Source organism: Cololabis saira, chromosome 12 (assembly GCF_033807715.1).
Source record: "Cololabis saira isolate AMF1-May2022 chromosome 12, fColSai1.1, whole genome shotgun sequence".
NCBI lineage: Eukaryota > Metazoa > Chordata > Actinopteri > Beloniformes > Belonidae > Cololabis > Cololabis saira.
Window position 1 is genome coordinate 47,579,575 of NC_084598.1, and position 20,686 is coordinate 47,600,260.

The 20,686-nt window shown below is 43.2% G+C and overlaps 1 protein-coding gene across 3 annotated transcripts in view; it reads left to right on the forward strand.

Annotated features, from left to right (window-relative positions):
• LOC133457563 (ephrin type-B receptor 2-like) overlaps nt 1–20,686 on the forward strand; it is a 100,289-nt gene that overhangs the window by 32,484 nt on the left and 47,119 nt on the right. The gene's annotated exons all lie outside the window — the stretch shown is intronic.

A 20,686-nucleotide genomic window follows, 5' to 3' on the forward strand; every position in this document is an offset into this window, starting at 1 on the left:
TAACTAGTACTTAACCAGTACTTAACTAGTACTTAACCAGTTCTTAACCAGTATTTAACTAGTACTTAACAAGTACTTAACTAGTACACAACCGGTAATTAACCGGTACTTAACTAGTACTTAACCAATACTTAACTAGTACTTAACCAGTACTTAACTAGTACTTAACCAGTTCTTAACCAGTATTTAACTAGTACTTAACCAGTACTTAACTAGTACATAACCGGTAATTAACCGGTACTTAACCGTTACTTAACCAGTACTTAACCAATACTTAACCAGCACTTAACCAGTACTTAACCAGTACTTAACGAGTACTTAACCAGCACTTAACCAGTGCTTAACCAGTACCTAACCAGTACTTAACCAGTACTTAACCGTTACTTAACCAGTACTTAACGAGTACTTAACCAGTACTTAACCAGTACTTAACTAGTACTTAACCAGTACTTAACTAGTACTTAACCAGTATTTAACCGGTACTTAACCAGTACTTAACTAGTACATAACCGGTACTTAACCAGTACCTAACCAGTACTTAACTAGTACTTAACCAGTACTTAACTAGTGCTTAACCAGTACTTAACTAGTAATTAACCAGTACTTAACTAGTACATAACCAGTATTTAACCGGTACTTAACCAGTACTTAACTAGTACTTAACCAGTACTTAACCAGTATTTAACCGTTACTTAACCAGTACTTAACCAATACTTAACCAGCACTTAACCAGTACTTAACCAGCACTTAACCAGTACTTAACCAGTACTTAACGAGTACTTAACCAGCACTTAACCGGTACTTAACCAGTACTCAACTAGTACATAACCGGTACTTAACCAGTACTTAACTAGTACTTAACCAGTATTTAACCGGTACTTAACCAGTACTCAACTAGTACATAACCGGTACTTAACCAGTACTTAACTAGTACTTAACCAGTATTTAACCGGTACTTAACCAGTACTTAACTAGTACTTAACCAGTACTTAACCAGTATTTAACCGTTACTTAACCAGTACTTAACCAATACTTAACCAGCACTTAACCAGTACTTAACCAGCACTTAACCAGTACTTAACCAGTACTTAACGAGTACTTAACCAGCACTTAACCGGTACTTAACCAGTACCTAACCAGTACTTAACTAGTACTTAACTAGTGCTTAACCAGTACTTAACGAGTACTTAACCAGCACTTAACCGGTACTTAACCAGTACTTAACTAGTACTTAACCAGTACTTAACTAGTGCTTAACCAGTACTTAACTAGTAATTAACCAGTACTTAACTAGTACATAACCAGTATTTAACCGGTACTTAACCAGTACTTAACTAGTACTTAACCAGTACTTAACCAGTATTTAACCGTTACTTAACCAGTACTTAACCAATACTTAACCAGCACTTAACCAGTACTTAACCAGCACTTAACCAGTACTTAACCAGTACTTAACGAGTACTTAACCAGCACTTAACCGGTACTTAACCAGTACTCAACTAGTACATAACCGGTACTTAACCAGTACTTAACTAGTACTTAACCAGTATTTAACCGGTACTTAACCAGTACTCAACTAGTACATAACCGGTACTTAACCAGTACTTAACTAGTACTTAACCAGTATTTAACCGGTACTTAACCAGTACTTAACTAGTACTTAACCAGTACTTAACCAGTATTTAACCGTTACTTAACCAGTACTTAACCAATACTTAACCAGCACTTAACCAGTACTTAACCAGCACTTAACCAGTACTTAACCAGTACTTAACGAGTACTTAACCAGCACTTAACCGGTACTTAACCAGTACCTAACCAGTACTTAACTAGTACTTAACTAGTGCTTAACCAGTACTTAACTAGTACTTAACCAGTATTTAACCGGTACTTAACCAGTACTTAACTAGTACATAACCGGTACTTAACCGGTACTTAACCAGTACTTAACTAGTACTTAACCAGTACTTAACCAGTACGTAACCAGTACCTAACCAGTACTTAACCAGTACTTAACCAGTACTTAACCGGTACTTAACCAGTATTTAACCGGTACTTAACCAGTACTTAACCAGTACTTAACCGGTACTTAACCAGTACTTAACCGGTACTTAACCGTTACTTAACCAGTACTTAACCAGTACTTAACCGTTACTTAACCAGTACTTAACCAATACTTAACCAGCACTTAACCAGTACTTAACCAGTACTTAACCAGTACTTAACCGTTACTTAACCAGTACTTAACCAATACTTAACCGTTACTTAACCAGTACTTAACCAATACTTAACCAGCACTTAACCAGTACTTAACCAGTACTTAACCAGTACCTAACCAGTACTTAACCAGTACTTAACCAGTACTTAACCAGTGCTTAACCAGTACCTAACCAGTACTTAACCAGTACTTAACCAGTACTTAACCAGTACTTAACCAGTACATAAACCAGTACGTACTGGTGGAAACCTCTCTGGTTTATTATTATCTGAGCTAGCGGAAGCTACTGGATAAAAGTTCACTACGTCAACTACAACATCAACTACAACGTCAACCCGTCCTTTCTTTACCAGTATTGATCTGAGCTCATGTAGCCTGTTAGCCTGTTAGCTTCCAGCTGCGTGTCTTTATTCATCGACTTCCAAGGCTTTGTTAAAGATCAAATGTTTTTGGTGTCTTGGTTTTGAATTCAACTGAAATATCTTCAGATTTCCTCTCCCTATTGGAGAAAAATTGTAAATTTGAGGTAAAAAGTTTGTGAATTTTCTCTTTAATTTGCCGTCAGGCCAGTTCAGTTCAGGCTCTGATGCATCTGCAGCTTCATAGCTTTATTTAAATTAACCTTCAGATTCATAAACCCGTCTGTTTTCTTCTTCATTTTTTAGCAAATTAAAGCATCACGAGGATCTTGAGAGTCTGGACTCGTCCGTTCGACTGAAGCTCCAACATCCTCCTCTGAAACCGACATGTTTCTGAAACCGACAAGTTTTAAACTCAATCCGGGTCACCGGTCGTCCGGGGGATTGTTGAGTCTTTTTGTAGCGATTGTTGAGTCTTTTTGAAGCGATTGTTGGGTCTTTTTGAAGCGATTGTTGAGTCTTTTTGTAGCGATTGTTGAGTCTTTTTGAAGCGGTTGTTGAGTCTTTTTGAAGCGATTGTTGAGTCTTTTTGAAGCGATTGTTGAGTCTTTTTGAAGCGATTGTTGAGTCTTTTTGAAGCGGTTGTTGAGTCTTTTTAAAGCGATTGTTGAGTCTTTTTGAAGCGGTTGTTGAGTCTTTTTGAAGCGATTGTTGAGTCTTTTTGAAGCGATTGTTGAGTCTTTTTGAAGCGATTGTTGAGTCTTTTTGAAGCGGTTGTTGAGTCTTTTTAAAGCGATTGTTGAGTCTTTTTGAAGCGGTTGTTGAGTCTTTTTGAAGCGATTGTTGAGTCTTTTTGAAGCGATTGTTGGGTCTTTTTGAAGCGATTGTTGGGTCTTTTTGAAGCGATATTTGAGTCTTTTTGAAGCGATTCTTGGGTCTTTTTGAAGCGATTGTTGAGTCTTTTTGTAGAGATTGTTGAGTCTTTTTGTAGCGATTGTTGAGTCTTTTTGAAGCGATTGTTGTGTCTTTTTGAAGCGATTGTTGAGTCTTTTTGAAGCGGTCGTTGAGTCTTTTTGAATTCAATTAAATTTTATTTATATAGCGTCTAATACAACATAGTAGTCTCCAGGATGTTTCCAGAACCAGAACATGAACATAAACCCCCGAGCAATTATTACATAAACAATGGAGGTAAAAACTCCCCTAGTGGGAGAAAAACCTTGGACAAAAATGATAGCTATGAGATATTTATAATAAATAAAAATGGAAATGGAGAAGAGAGGAAGGGAAGAGGAGAGGAGAAGAAGGAAAGAAGAGAGGAAGGGAAGAGGAGAGGAGAAGAAGGGTGAGAGGCACCGCCCAGCGGATCATGTCGGTCCCCCCTGCAGCATAGGCCTATAGCAGCATATCTACCACCAAGCTATATTTGAGACTAACTATTATAGTCTTGTTCTATAGCTGCAACTATGACTACTGACTCTAACACACTAGAGTTTACACTACCTAGAGATTTACCAACACCAGCTAGAGGTTTACTAAACACTAACTATAGGCTTTACTAAACAGAAAGGTTTTAAGTTTAGTTTTAAAGGTGGAGGTGGTGTCAGCCTCCTTAACCCAGATTGGAAGTTGGTTCCATAGTAATGGTGCCTGATAGCAGAACGCCCGCCCTCCAAATCTACATTTAGATACTCTAGGAACTACGAGTAAACCTGCACTCTGAGAACGGAGAGCTCTGCCAGGAACATAAGGCTCTATCAGGTCTTGTAAATACTGCAGAGCTAAACCGTTTTGGGCTTTATATGCAAGTAATAACATTTTAAATTGGATTCTGAATTTTACAGGTAGCCAATGGAGCGACGCTAACACTGAAGCGGTTGTTGAGTCTTTTTGAAGTGATTGTTGGGTCTTTTTGACGTGTGGAGGATAAAGCTCGTGACCTGACATGTTCTGGGCCATTAATCCGCCGTGGCGTCTAGAGTTGCAGCCGCAGGATTATGATGCCGGTTTAGCTGCTTCTCCTCTTTGACCCAGTTTCTATTGAATCCACACAGGAAGCAGCTCCGTCACCACGGGGAAACAGATGGAGGGAGGAAGTAGAATAATAATAATAATAATAATAATAATAATAATAATAATAATAATAATAATAATAATAATAATAATAATAATAATAATAATAATAATAATAATAATAGCTCTGAAAGTGAAAAGATGCTGAAGAAACCGACAAAACACAGGTTGTCATTTCATCTCATGATGCCGATGTCGGGGAGTTCCTGGGGGGCCGATGTCGGGGAGTTCCTGGGGGGCCGATGTCGGTGAGTTCCTGGGGGGCCGATGTCGGGGAGTTCCTGGGGGGCCGATGTCGGGGAGTTCCTGGGGGGCCGGTGTCGGGGAGTTCCTGGGGGGCCGGTGTCTGGGAGTTCCTGGGGGGCCGATGTCGGGGAGTTCCTGGGGGGCCGATGTCGGGGAGTTCCTGGGGGGCCGGTGTCGGGGGGCCGATGTCGGGGAGTTCCTGGGGGGCCGAGGTCGGGGGGCCGATGTCGGGGAGTTCCTGGGGGAGTTCCTGGGGGGCCGAGGTCGGGGAGTTCCTGGGGGGCCGGTGTCGGGAGCCGATGTCGGGGAGTTCCCGGCGTCTGCAGCTCCAGCAGCATCTCTGTGTCCAGTCAGCTGTGATGAAGCTGCAGACGCTGAGGATTCTGGGATGTTTAGTCACGAAACCCCCCAGGGAGGCCCAGGATCAAACCCCCCCCTCCCTCTGCCCCATTTCCATCACAAACTCCTGCATTTTAGATGTCGCGGCTGCAGGAAAAAACCAGAGAGGAAAACGCACACTCTCGCTCCCTAGTGCAGATTTATTTAGCACATTAATCGTCGTTACGTTTAGAAATTAAAAATTAGGTTGACATTACTTGCAAATGAATTTTGTACACACTAAAAATTAAGTATTTCATACGAAGACTAGTCTTTCTTGATCTACATAAAAATCTCACGTGAAAGAGTTGACTTGTCTTTTTTAAGTAGATCAAGCACAATATTTGTATCAGTGTATGTAGGTAGAAACAGCAAAAATAATACAGATTGCAGAGAACAACATAGATCCATCCTAGTCAGATGGATATATATATATATATATATATATATATATATATATATATATATATATATATATATATATATATATTTTTTTTTTTTTTTTTTTTACAGTAAAGGTGAGTGCGGCTGCAGCAACACGGTAGTCTGTAAACCTGAAGAGACGTTTCATTTCCTGTTGCTGTTCGTCTCCTCCAGACTAGAAAGTAGATGTTTCTGCAGATAACGGCCGGCAGAAACTGGGTCATGTTGTGACATTTGCAACATGAGTATTGGGGGCAGAGTTAGGGTTAACAGGTGCATTGTGGGTAAAATCCTTGCAGGGGCCGTCACACTTCATGTGCCGTGATTGAGCTGATGATTTGAGAAAAGCCGGAATAAATCCATGCAGGACGTAAAGAACTGAATAGATGGTCGTCACCATCACCACCAGGACATAAGGAACTGAATAGATGGTCGTCACCACCACCACCAGGACATAAAGAACTGAATAGATGGTCGTCACCACCACCACCAGGACATAAAGAACTGAATAGATGGTCGTCACCACCACCACCAGGACATAAAGAACTGAATAGATGGTCGTCACCACCACCACCAGGACATAAAGAACTGAATAGATGGTCGTCACCACCACCACCAGGACATAAAGAACTGAATAGATGGTCGTCACCATCACCACCAGGACATAAAGAACTGAATAGATGGTCGTCACCATCACCACCAGGACATAAAGAACTGAATAGATGGTCGTCACCACCAGGACATAAAGAACTGAATAGATGGTCGTCACCACCACCACCAGGACATAAAGAACTGAATAGATGGTCGTCACCACCAGGACATAAAGAACTGAATAGATGGTCGTCACCACCAGGACATAAAGAACTGAATAGATGGTCGTCACCACCAGGACATAAAGAACTGAATAGATGGTCGTCACCACCACCACCAGGACATAAAGAACTGAATAGATGGTCGTCACCACCAGGACATAAAGAACTGAATAGATGGTCGTCACCACCACCACCAGGACATAAAGAACTGAATAGATGGTCATCACCATCACCACCAGGACATAAAGAACTGAATAGATGGTCGTCACCACCAGGACATAAAGAACTGAATAGATGGTCATCACCACCAGGACATAAAGAACTGAATAGATGGTCGTCACCATCACCACCAGGACATAAAGAACTGAATAGATGGTCGTCACCACCAGGAAATAAAGAACTGAATAGATGGTCGTCACCACCACCACCAGGACATAAAGAACTGAATAGATGGTCGTCACCATCACCACCAGGACATAAAGAACTGAATAGATGGTCGTCACCACCAGGACATAAAGAACTGAATAGATGGTCGTCACCACCAGGACATAAAGAACTGAATAGATGGTCGTCACCATCACCACCAGGACATAAAGAACTGAATAGATGGTCGTCACCACCAGGAAATAAAGAACTGAATAGATGGTCGTCACCACCACCACCAGGACATAAAGAACTGAATAGATGGTCGTCACCATCACCACCAGGACATAAAGAACTGAATAGATGGTCGTCACCACCAGGAAATAAAGAACTGAATAGATGGTCGTCACCACCACCACCAGGACATAAAGAACTGAATAGATGGTCGTCACCACCACCACCAGGACATAAAGAACTGAATAGATGGTCGTCACCACCAGGACATAAAGAACTGAATAGACGGTCGTCACCACCAGGACATAAAGAACTGAATAGATGGTCGTCACCACCACCACCAGGACATAAAGAACTGAATAGATGGTCGTCACCACCAGGACATAAAGAACTGAATAGATGGTCGTCACCATCACCACCAGGACATAAAGAACTGAATAGATGGTCGTCACCACCACCACCAGGACATAAAGAACTGAATAGATGGTCGTCACCACCACCACTAGGACATAAACAACTGAATAGATGGTTATCTCACCCGCTTTGACTCATTTTTAGTTCATTTCAGTGTTCCTTTGTTTTGGAATATTTTACAATAGTTGCACCTAAAACTGCAAATAAAACCTTAGGCCCCATTTCCACGTAGCAAAAACGGTGGTATTTTCCTGCGATTTGCTCGTTCGTTTATGTCTCAGCAGAACTAAGATCTGGAACCAAATGCACGACCGGAGACCAGTTCAAAATAAAACAATCAACAAGCAACAAGACAAGGTGAGACACAGACTATTTATACATGAGGTAGGGGGAACACAGGTGGAGTCAATCAGGGGCGGAGTTGGCAATCACAGTGGAGGGAAAAAACACACGAAGGGAGGAAGTCAGGATCTGAAACGAGAGGGAGAAGGTGAGTATCAAAATAAAACAGGAAGCCACGAGACAACATAGACACAAGACAAAACTAAACACAACTTAACGTTTCTTGGACATGACAGTTTACACGGAAACGAAGCTCAAAGTCTCCAAAAACCATCATTCCTGAAAACTCCAGCCAAAGTGTAGATTTTTAAAACCTCCGTTTTCACGTTTGCTTGTAAACGGAGAGAAACTGACATTTAGGCTTCAGAACGTCACATTATGAGACAGAAACGTCACCAGCGTCATGAGTGACACCTGTGGTTACAATTAGTTTGTAACCATCAATATTTTCTTGTATTTTACCTGTTTTATATTCTAACGTCACACTTAAAAGTAACTCCACTTCTCTGTCACTCCAAACCAAAGACTCTGGTTCATCTTGGAAGTAACTGGAAGTTACTCGTGTCATTTGTTGATGTTTTTTTCCAGGATTCTGATTGGCTAGCATGACTTTATCTTCTCGTTACACTGCCCCCTGTAGGTTTGGCTGCTCATAGCACCTTAACAGATATTTATGCAGGTTCCTGGAAATGATTGGATTTTTCTAAACGTAGAGGGGAAATATCTGTTTTTGTAAATATGTGGAAACGTGGCATTATTCTCTTTAAAACTCCCATCAACAGATCCAGTAGAGGACTGAAGCTGCTCGTTGGGTTAATGACCAGGACTTGGTGTTGTTCTGGGGGGGGTTGGTTGTTCTGGGGGGAAACACCACTGCTCACCACTGCCTGTTTTTCCGGCCGGTCGCTTCCTGTTAGCGTCAGCAGCGATTAATGAGGAGCCGGCGGAGCGACTAGCCAGGTGTCAGAGGAGCCGCCAAACCGGAACAAAGAGGCCAGGATCGCTGACCCGGAACTAAGTCCTGTAGACGAGACCAAGCAGGGGCGGCGGGAACCAAACCAGAGCAGCGGGGACCAGGACCAAAACCAAACTGACTGGTGGTGGGATACAACCAACAGAATCTGAAGAAAACCACAACCTGACGATGTCAGGAGGGCGTGTAGTGAATGAATGTTCTGACTGGAGCCACAACCACCAGGAAACAGGATTGCAGTCAATCAGTTATCCAGTTAATTTAAATTCACAAGGTGAATGTTGATTTGTGAAGTTTTTAGGATGATTGTCATGTTTATTGGAGGTCAAACCAAAAGACACATAGCAAACACCTGCAAACACCTGACAAAACCCTGAACTAACACTCAGTCAAGGTGTGAGTTGGAGACAAAGAGGAGGAAGTTCTTCAGACCTGTTTATAAAGGTGGGAGGAACCAACACAGATACTGAGCCACCACTGGGTGTCTCCTCCTAGTGGAGAGGAGGGACATGACCTGACACTTTCTTACACACACACACACACACACACACACACACACACACACACACACACACACACACACACACACACACACACACGTACACACACACACACACACACACACACACACACACACACACACACACAGGATCATATACATACACGCATAAACACACATAGACATACACACTGGCTTGTTCAAAGAAGGCTGTCCAAAAATGATCAGCCAGGATCTGGCTGTGACATCATCTTGACCTGCCGAGGAGCTCACTTGTACAGTAGATTACCTGATGAAGAGAAGAGTCGGGCCTAGCCCTTACCGTAACCCTAACCTGGGCGGCAGTAGCTGAGGTGGTAGAGCGGGTCGTCCAATGATCGGGAGGTCGGCGGTTCGAATCCCGCTCTGTCCCAGTTTGCTGTCGTAGTGTCCTTGGGCAAGACACCTTACCCACCTTGCCCCGTGTGAATGTGTATGAATGTTGGTGGTGGTGGAGGGGCTGTTTGGCGCGATATGGCAGCCACGCTTCTGTCAGTCTGCCCCAGGGCAGATGTAACCCTAACCCTCACCCTAACCCTAACCCTAACCCTAACCCTCACCCTAACCCTAGCCCTAACCCTAACCCTAACCCCAACCATCCCTAACCCTAACCCCAACCATCCCTCACCCTCACCCTAACCCTCACCCTCATCCTCACCCTAACCCTCACCCTCACCCTCACCCTCACCCTAATCCTAATCCTAACCCCATCAGCAACATATTTGGTGTTCCTGGATCAGCGAGGTCAGAGGAGATGTATCTGAGAGGTTTGGAATTCAAAATGCCCTCAGTCTCAATGAGGACTGTGTGTAGAACTGTCTCTGTGGTTGGTTGGTTTTCTATTGCAACATGGAGGGCCATTTTTATGGATTTTATCTCTCGTTCCCAACATCCACTGAAATGTGGGGCAGTTGCTGCTGCAGGTCCGGTGCCGTGGCCAGGAATGCATTTCTCAGCTCTGACATTAGTCCCACAGTCAGAGAGGAGTTCCAAGGGTTTCCCTCTGTCAAATACAATTATCTGTTTGTCATTGTGTTCAACGATGTGATGTGGGAAATACCAGGGCCCTCGTGTACAAAGAGTGCGTGGATTTCAACGGGAATCCGTGCATGGAATTCTTGCACGCAAAAAGAAATTCAGATGTTCAAAACTGTGCGTTTTCCCAAATCCATGCAGGTTTCTTTGAACATCACAATCAGCGTGGAATTGGACACATGCGGGAGCGCAACACCCCGCCCTTTCTCCTCCCTCAAATACATACGTTTGAATATGATAATGAAGATAATTATCCATTAAACTGCTCATCCTAACAAGGAACTTGCAAAAACAGGTAAAACAAATTAAAAAAAAACATCGGCTGTGAGCTGGAGACAGTACTGTCAGAACTTGAGGCCTGGAAAAAATAATTTATTTGGGGAATTTCTTCCGATTTAAGCCGCATTGCATTATGGGTAATGTTGTTCTTTGCTTTGTGTTGCGTTCCGTGAAGAGTTTTGGTTTAATTATGATCGTAAGGGTTTGTGAATGTTTATGGGCAGCGTTAGTGCATCATTACACTCTGCTTTTCTTGTTTGTATTTTAAGAACCGACACCAGAACTTAAGTTGGTGGATGAAAAACGGCTCCTCGTTCCGCTTTATTGTCACGTGTATATACTGACGGATTAAGACCAATGTATACGTTTATTGAGTCTTACACATTGTGGATGTCCGCGATCACCTCTCTCATAAGTACAACAATATGAACAATATACATTTATATTTAAAACATGAAGCATCACGATCTGCTGCAGAAATAAAGACGGGATTATCGAGGTGCAAACGTGAGAAATAAAGAGCAAAGTTGCTGTAACTTGGAGTGTTGCATCCGCAGGAGGAGAGACCGGTCTGGGTCCAGGTCCAGGTCCTGGTCCTGGTCCTGGTCCTGGTCCAGGTCCTGGTCCAGGTCCTGGTCCTGGTCCTGGTCCTGGTCCAGGTCCTGGTCCTGGTCCTGGTCCTGGTCCTGGTCCTGGTCCTGGTCCTGGTCCTGGTCCTGGTCCAGGTCCTGGTCCTGGTCCTGGTCCTGGTCCAGGTCCTGGTCCTGGTCCCGGTCCAGTTGTACTACGTCCTGTCTCTGTGCGTAGTGAGATGGTTTTAGGCTGAGTTGTGAGACCTAAAACTCTGGACCGCTTGAGGGAGCAGAATAGATCTATCTGCACCATCATTGAGGACGGCATGAGTTGCAAGGGTCTTTTCCCCATTGTGGAGACACACGTTAACAACTTTCAGCACGACTCTACAGGAGCGGTTAGGTTTATCCATGAGGTCTGAGGGAGAGGATGTCAACATCACTGTGGCTGAATTGTTTGCACTTACATCATGGAGAACAGTCAGGTGAACCTCCTCACAGATGTTGCATGGCTGCTTTAGTGTGCATTTGTCAATTTTGTGTGTTCTCCCACATTTTTTTTAAACCTTTATTTAACCAGGAAGTCTCATTGAGATACGAGATCTCTTTTGCAAGGGAGACCTGGCCAAGACAAGAGCAGCAATAAAATACACAATACAACATACATCACTCAAAAACCAACATCAAACAGTAGATCCATCTACAGATAACAACTACATTCTTCAAGTAAATTGTTTCGTAACAAAGATTTAAATTTGCCAGAGGAAACCAGGGTGCTTAAGTGCGTTAGGTCTTGTAAACCATTCCATGCCAATGGAGCAAAGTGAGAAAATGCAGTCTTACCTAGTTCAGCGATCAGCGCTCTGGGAGTTTATAAAAGTAGGAATCTAGTGGATCTGGTATTGTAGCTGCTAGAGACAAATGAGACTACAAAGGTAAGGAGGAAGCTTACCCAAGAAGGTCTTATATATGAAGATGTACATGTGTGTTTTCCTCCGTAAATAGAATTTAAGACATGTGTCCTTCTCCTTGATCCATTTTATAATGTCAGCTTTGGAGAGTCTTTTGAATTCTATGCATGAAGCAAGGAAGTGGTCTTTAACATTACAGTGGGGACAGTAAGGCTTGGGCTTATTTACATTGACTTACTTTGATGTAAGCTGTTGGTGTGCCATCTATCTCAGATGTTGACAGGTAGACAGAGGAGACTTGTCTGGGGGGCTAGCGTTCCTTTCCTGCTCGTGGTATTTCCTGCTTGTGGAGCTCAACAGCTCTCTCTGATATGCGTTTGGGACTCGACTTTAACTGTAGCCACTTTGAAAGGTCAAGCAGGGAATAGGTTTGGCTCGCCTGCCCGGTCAGAATACCACGGTTAATACAGTGCTCAACAAACCCATCTCTGTACTGCACCGGGAGTTTACTGAGGAGTCTGTCGACATGAGAGGCACATCTTCATTCAGATCCATTGGGGCCCTCTAGGGACAGCAACAGGGCCGCCGCAAGTGGTGTGCGAACCGTGAGACCGCACGGGGCTTCGTGCTATGGGCCGTTTTTGAAAAAAAAATATTTTTTTTTTCCTTTTTTCCCTTATAAATATCAACAGTCACGTTCCATTACAGACCTAAATGTTACTAGTCTGTGCATATCAATAAATATATGTGCAATGATGACGCGTGTCTGTTGTTCCATACAACTGATCAGACCAAGCGCAGACACAAGCTCTGATCCAGACGGGTGGAGTTGGAACAAACTGTCACACAATGTCGAGAGAACGAGACAGAATCAGGAAATTTCCATCAGGGGAGGTCAAAAGAAAAAACTAAAGAAAATGGAAGAGTTTATTGCCTCTCTGAAAGGCTTGTTTGATAAATTTGTTAGAAAAATCACCGATCCGACCGGGTCTCAAGCAGCCGTGGGGCCCCTCGTCGAGGCAAGAGATGATGATGAGACAGGGGAAGGTATCCAGTATTTTGCTAATTGGAGAGTAAAAATTGCGCATATAGACCTGAAAAACCCAAAAATTTCGCGAATTTCGAGGGCCCTCCACGGCAATTTCGCACAGGGCCTGGCAAATCTCCCAGACGGCTCTGGACAGCAACATTCCCACCAGAGCATGGACGGACAGGGACAAATCATCAAAGGCCTCTACGTCACCTATGCGAATAAAGGGGGAGTTCAATATCGCTCTGATTTCGCTCTGGACTAGGAGTCTTGGCTGACCATATTTCTCTTGGAGTGCTAAGAGAGCTGTGGAATATGGTCTTGGATCATGCATGCTGGATCTGGCCAGTTTGCTGGCTCCTGGGTGCTGCAGATGTTGCAACAGGATCTGATATTTATACTGTTCAGTGAGATGTGGCTGGTTGTCAAGGAGATTATCCAGAGCCATTTTCAGAAGGGCAAAGTCACTCTCTCATCCACTCTTAGGCCCCGTTTACACGGAGCAAAAACTGAGGCGTTTTCATGCGTTTTGGCCGTTAGTTTACACGAAAACGAAGCTCAAAGTCTCCAAAAACCATCATTTCTGAAAACTCCGGCCAAAGTGGAGATTTTCAAAAACTCCGTTTTCACGTTTGCGTCTAAACAGAGGAAAACGGAGTAAAACGGAGGAAAACGGAGATTTAGGCTTCACAACGTCACATTATGCAACAGACACGTCACCAGCGCCATGTGTGCGACCTGTGTTTACAATTAGTTTGGCCACCGTCAATATTTTCTTGTATTTTACCTGTTGTATATTCTAATGTCACACTTAAAAGTAACTCCACTTCTCTGTCACTCCAAACTAAAGACTCTCGTTCCATCTTGGAAGTAAAGCCTGAATTATGGTCCTGCGTTAAATCGACGCAGAGCCTACGGCGTAGGGTACGCGGTGACGCGTGCCATACGGTGTGTGTCGCCGCGTACCCTACGCCGTAGGCTCTGCATTGGTGTAACGCAGAACCATAAATCAGCCTTAACTGGAAGTTACACGTGTCATTTGTTGATGTTTTTTCCAGGATTCTGATTGGCTGGTTAACAGCCTATTTATGCGGATTTGTGTAAACGAAGGGATTTTGAAAACAATCTTGTGTAAACGATGGAATTTTTCAAAACGTAGAGGGGGAAATATCCATTTTTGTAAATGCCCGGCTATGTGGAAACGGGGCCTTAAACACAGGAAGTGAAGGCCTTGGTATCCCATAAGCAGAGGCTACTAACAAATCCATAACATTGGGGGTTTGGATATGTGAGTACACAGATCGTGGCTGCTGGGATGACATGGCGTGCATTGGTTGTAAATTAGTAATCAGAGTGGGCTGTCCAGGAACAGGTATTGTTGCAGTATAGGTAGGGGCTCGGACAGTGACTGGAGGTACATGGTGAGTAGAACGGGTAGAGGGTATTTCCTGGATAGCTGCATGGTGACTGGAAGAGGGTATAGCCTCAGCCAATACTCGGGGGATACTTGGTGCAGCTTGAGCAGTAGCTACTAGGGGAGTAACGATACACTAATCTCACCATACGGTACCATATTATAGCAGTATTTTTTAACAACCTTGAATGAGGAACATATGACTGGAAAAAATGGTCTTTTATTTGAAAGACACAAAATACAAAACAATACTGTGCGTTTGCCCTATTGTTACAGTTTGTAACGCTTTATAACTGTTTAAGTTTTATTGTTAGTTTGTAAAGCTTTATAACTGTTTAAGTTTTAAAGAGAAAGCCAGGCCAACCATTTTCCACAAACTGAACTAAAAGTAAATGTCAGGTTTGCATTATGATCTTCAGTTTCATACAAGTACAAATATTTAGACACAAACTGAATAGTTTCTCATGTGTGATTTGACTTTTTTATTTCCCAGAAATTTAACAACTAAAATTAAATAAATAAATAAATAAAAGTAAATAAATACATACAATTTTACATCATAAAAAGACTGATTCATGCTCACCTTATAAGTGTAAGAGGAGATTTATTTTAGTTAAGAAGGTTATTTTGGTAATTCAGGGTTGATTATTTTATAAATCTATTCTTTATATTCTGATGTAAATCAGGGACTAGTTTATCTGTAGTGATTAGTCTGTTTTAGATTGGGCGGAGTGATACGCCACAGTACGGCACTAGGTGCTGTGTTGATGTTCTAAAATCCTACACTGTTGAGGGACATTAAAGTACACTGGAACCCAGCACAAGTTGTCCCGTGTTTATCCTACTCACCACCCCAAAAAGGTTTAATTTAATAATGTAATGTAATGTAAACTTTATTTGTATAGCACCTTACATCGACCTCAAGGTGAACCAAAGTGCTTTACATAACATACAACAATATAAAACAAGAATAAAACATATGAACATATAAAAACATCAAGTATAAAAAGTGTCGCCACACTACTGGGTATTAAAAGCCACCCTGAATAAATAAGTTTTAATTTTAGATTTAAAAAGGCCAAGGTCAGAGATGGTGCGTAATTCACAGGGGAGCTTATTCCAGAGCCTGGGGCCGGCAACTGAAAAGGCTCGGTCACCCCAGCGCTTCTGCCTTGACCTGGGCACTTCCAACAAACGTTGGTTGGAGGACCTCAGAGCTCTGCCAGGCTCACGCACTGTTAAAATCTCCGATAAATAAGGAGGGGCAAGGCCGTTAAGAGCTTTAAAAACAAACATTAAAAGTTTAAAATCAACTCTAAAACGAACAGGCAGCCAGTGAAGGGAATAGAGGACCGGGGTGATGTGCTCTCGTCTGGGTGTGTTTGTTAAAAGACGGGCAGCTGCATTTTGTACCAGCTGAAGACGGCTAAAAGAGGATTGGGCAATGCCAACATAAAGTGCATTGCAATAGTCCAATCTGGAGCTGACTAGAGCATGGATAGCTCTCTCCATGTCGTGACGGCTCAAAAATGTTTTGACTTTGGTTAAAAGACGCAATTGATAAAAACTTGTCTTCACGACATTGTCCACTTGTCGGTCAAATTTTAAAAAGCTATCAAAAATAACTCCCAGATTCCTAACTTTGGGACTAAAAGATCCGGACAAAGAGCCAAAGTCAGCCATCACGGTGTCACCAAACAAAATGCACTCCGTTTTGTCCTCATTTAAATGTAAAAAATTGCGTGCCAACCACTGTTTGATGTCAGCAATGCATTCCAGCAGGGAGCTTTGTGCACTAGTGACTTTAGGCTTCAGTGGCAGATAGATCTGTAGATCATCTGCATAACAATGAAATGATAAGTTATGTCTGGCTATAATGGACCCAAGTGGCAACATATATAATGAAAAAAGAAGTGGGCCTAGAATAGAACCTTGCGGGACGCCGCATGAGAGGGAGGCACAGGAGGAGCAGGAATCACCAAGCATAACGGAGAAGGTTCTATCTGACAGATATGACGTAAACCACTTGAGTACAGTGCTGTGAAGGCCAACATAATGTTTCAGGCGTGACAGAAGGACTGTGTGGTCGACTGTATCAAAAGCCGCTGTGAGATCTAGCAGCACTAAGACAACAGGGCACTTGACATCAACAGACAGGGCAATATCATTGTGCACCTTTAACAAGGCAGACTCAGTGCTGTGACGAGACCTGAACCCAGACTGAAACTTTTCAAAAACAGAGTTGTTCTCCAGAAATGATCTTAACTGGGTAAAAACAACTTTTTCTAAAACCTTAGACAGAAAAGGCAAATGAGAGACTGGTCTAAAATTTGACAAAACTGAGGAGTCAAGATGCGTTTTCTTTAAAAGGGGCCTAACCACGGCATGTTTAAAGGCAGCTGGGACTGTTCCTAAATTAAGACAGGCATTGATAAGCATCACAAGACTGGGCCCCACAGTATTAAAAGAACTCTTTAAAATTTTGGCCGGAATAACATCCAGAGGACAGTTAGTAGGCTTCAAAGACTTCATGATGTCAGCAAGGGAGGAGAGAGAAACCAGTTGAAAGTGGTCCAATACAGCGGAATGGGCCGGGGAAGCAGATAAATCCGTACCCGAATAATTGCTGGTAGCCTGCCTGACAGAGTTTACTTTATCAATAAAAAAGTTGAGAAACTTCTCACAAGTAGCAGTTGAGAAATCAGTCACAGGAGAGGTAGGTGGGGTTATAACAGAGTTGATTGTACTAAACAACACCCTGGAACAGTGGCCACTTCTGGAGATGATATCAGAGAGAAACTGAGATTTTGCCTCCCTCACAACTCTCTGAAACTCAGCAAGACAGTCCCTTAGAATCTCCAGAGACACATGTAGTTTGTCCTTTTTCCATTTTCGTTCTGCTTGCCTGCACCGCCGCCTAACGACCCGTGTGGTTTCGTTTAGCCATGGCTCTGTTCTTGGCTTTGCAATTTTTTGCCTTAGAGGGGCCACAGAGTCCAAAATCCCGGAGCAAGTGGTGTGGAAGGAGGACAGAAACTCATCTGGACAAAGAGGGGGGACCATGTCATTCAATGCAAAAAACTGAGAGTCCCTGAATGCAGCAGAAAATTCTTCAGCTGCAGAAGATGTGATGATGCGACGCTGGCGGGATGGAATGAGAGGCTTGCTGACTGGTGAAGGGGCTAGAAATTCAAAAATAACGGGGAAATGATCTGAGATGGCAGTCTCAGAAATCTCATAAAGGGAGATTGACAGCCCGGAATAAATAATTAGATCAAGAGTATGCCCAAGATGATGTGTAGGTTTGTCCACTAATTGAATTAAATTAAAAGTTTCTAAAAGCCTTTTAAAATCAGTGGCGAACTGATCAGGAGCACAACAAACATGAATATTAAAATCCCCACAAATCAGTAGTTTGTCATACTTGGGGAGAAAGTCTGCTAAAAACTCAGAAAACTCATGAATGAAGTCCTTATTATATTTGGGAGGGCGATAGACAACAGCGCATAACACAGGACTTGCAAACTCCAACACAAATAATTGTAGCTCAAAACTGGAGTAAGTATCTGTGTGGAGAAGCCGACATTTAAAACTGTCCTTAAACACAGCAGCAACCCCGCCCCCTCTACCCGAAAGTCGAGGCGAGCTGAAGAAGGAACACCTAGGTGGGAGGAGCTCTGAGAAGGCGCTGTTGTCACCTGGTTTCAGCCAGGTTTCCGTCAACAAAAGGAAATCCAGGGAAGAAGAGGCAAACAAGTCGTTCAGGATAAAAGTCTTATTAGCCATGGACCGAGTGTTCACCAGAGCCATGCGAATTAAACACTGGTCAGACTGTCGGGAGGCACGACCGATCGGGCGGAGATTCTCCAACACACAGCCCCGTCTGTGGATTCTCACGGGCCGGTGACAGGGGAGCGGATACCCGGCCTCCGGGACTGCCGGCAACAGCCATCGATAGCAGTAATCCGTGGAGCCTTGCGTGCTGTAGCCGGGTTGACGACCATAGTTATGGGTGGATGTCGAGGCCAGGTAAGCTCTCAGCCTATACACTACTCCACCTCTCCTTCCTCGTCTCCTGCGTCGGCCGTTGCGTAGCAACCCGATGGATGAACGCCATATGCACGGTGGAATAGACGCCAGCAACGGCGGCGGCGTCTTTGGCTGTCCATTAAAGTCCTGGATCGGTAGCTTGACCACAGAATTGCGGATATTTAAAAGGGCCAGACGATCATACACCAGTAGCGGTGACACATTATGGACAAAAAACGCCCAAAACAGGATAATACAAAGAAAAAGTAACAGGGGCAGACGGCCAGCCACACACAACGGCGCCATCTTCCAATTCCCATATATATAAGGTAAGGCTTAACTCTACACCAGACTTAAAGGTTCAGAGCTCAAAACCCCGCTAGAGTCCCGTGATCGGGACCAAAACGGTACTAGTTTCTTCTGAGCGGAGAAGATTTTGGTCCGAGGGTCGAGCCGCGGTCGGCACAAATACACACATTACTAGTCAACACATTAGATTAATATTAATAACCCAATATCACAATACAGTTTGTCACCTCCATGACACGTATCGTGATGTTTTTGTATCGCAAAATTTCGTGGCACGATATATTGTTACACCCCTAGTAGCTACAGAGGGCAAAGAAGGAACCTGAGCAGCGGCTAGGCTTTGCTGTATTGGTTGAGGCATGGGAAGGGTTGGGGAGGTCCCAGTTAGTCCTCTGGGAAAGCTATGTTGAGACAGCGGGGGAGTCGAGGAATGAGAGGTTTGGGGGGGCAGGAGTGAATATCCTGGAGGGAGGCAGGTCATAAAACAATGATGTGGCTACATTTCCATGAAGAGGTGAGGACATAGGAGCAGAGGCTGCACCAGTGTGATCCTCCTCAGAGAGATTATGTCTAATGAAACTAGACACAAGCTGGGCTGACTCCAGCTCCTGCTCTTTGATACGTATGCGTCTGTCCAGGCCAACCTGCATCTTTTTGCTCGTGCTGGGCAGCTCTGGCTTTCTCAGCAATAGTTTTAAATTGTTCATCTAGCTCAGGGATCAGCAACCCACGGCTCTTTAGCGCCGCCCTAGTGGCTCCTGGAGCTTTTTCAAAAATGTTTGACCTTTTTTTCTTCTTTTTTTTCCTTTTTTTTCTCTTCTCTTTTTTCCTTTTTTCTCTTCTTTTCTTCTTATTCTTTTTTTCTTCTTTTTTTTCTCTTTTTTCTTCCTTTTTCCTTTCCTTTTTAATCTCGATATTCAACTTTTTTCTCGAAATTTTGACTTTTTTCTCAACATTTTGACTTTTTTCTCAATATTTCCACTTTTTTCTCGACATTTCAACTTTTTTCTCGACATTTGGACTTTTTTCTCGAAGTGCATAATGAAAAAAAAATCTCCCCCAGTTATAACTAATATAGAAACATGCAGCATGTGTTCCTTCATTCTAAGGCTGATACAAGACTTTTCATTTTTTGCGGCTCCAGACATATTTGGTTTTTGTGTTTTTGGTCCAATATGGATCTAAAACATTTTGGGTTGCCGACCCCTGATCTAGCTCCTTATCCGCCTGTCTTTGTCTTCTAAGCTCCTCCAGCTCATCTTTCTTCTTCTTTTCCTCAAGAATACTGGTTTGGAGATCACTCTAATTAGAAGCAAGGCTGCACCTGGAATTTCCACTAAATTGAGAGCTTGTAGGGAGACTAGAGGCTGACTTGGTACAAAGAGTCCTCTTGTGAGAACTACGTGGAAATGCCTTCTGTTGTGGCTTATGTGCTCCATAATAGTCGGGGGGCCGCCTATCCCTCTTAGGTCTGGCCCCTTGGTCATGGCTGATTGGCTGTAGGGTTTAGTCGTATTCCAGGTATTTTATTCCAGGTGTTTTAAGGTGTTCCGTTGAGTATAAGGCAGGTAGTGAGACAACGCAAGGAAAGTTTATCTGTACAGCACAATTCAACACAAGGTAATTCAAAATGCTTTACATCAACATTAAAAGCAGCAAGACACAATTAATCAGAAAATAGAAAATAAAATTAAATTAAATGATAATAAAAGAGGTAAAATAATAGAAAGCAGC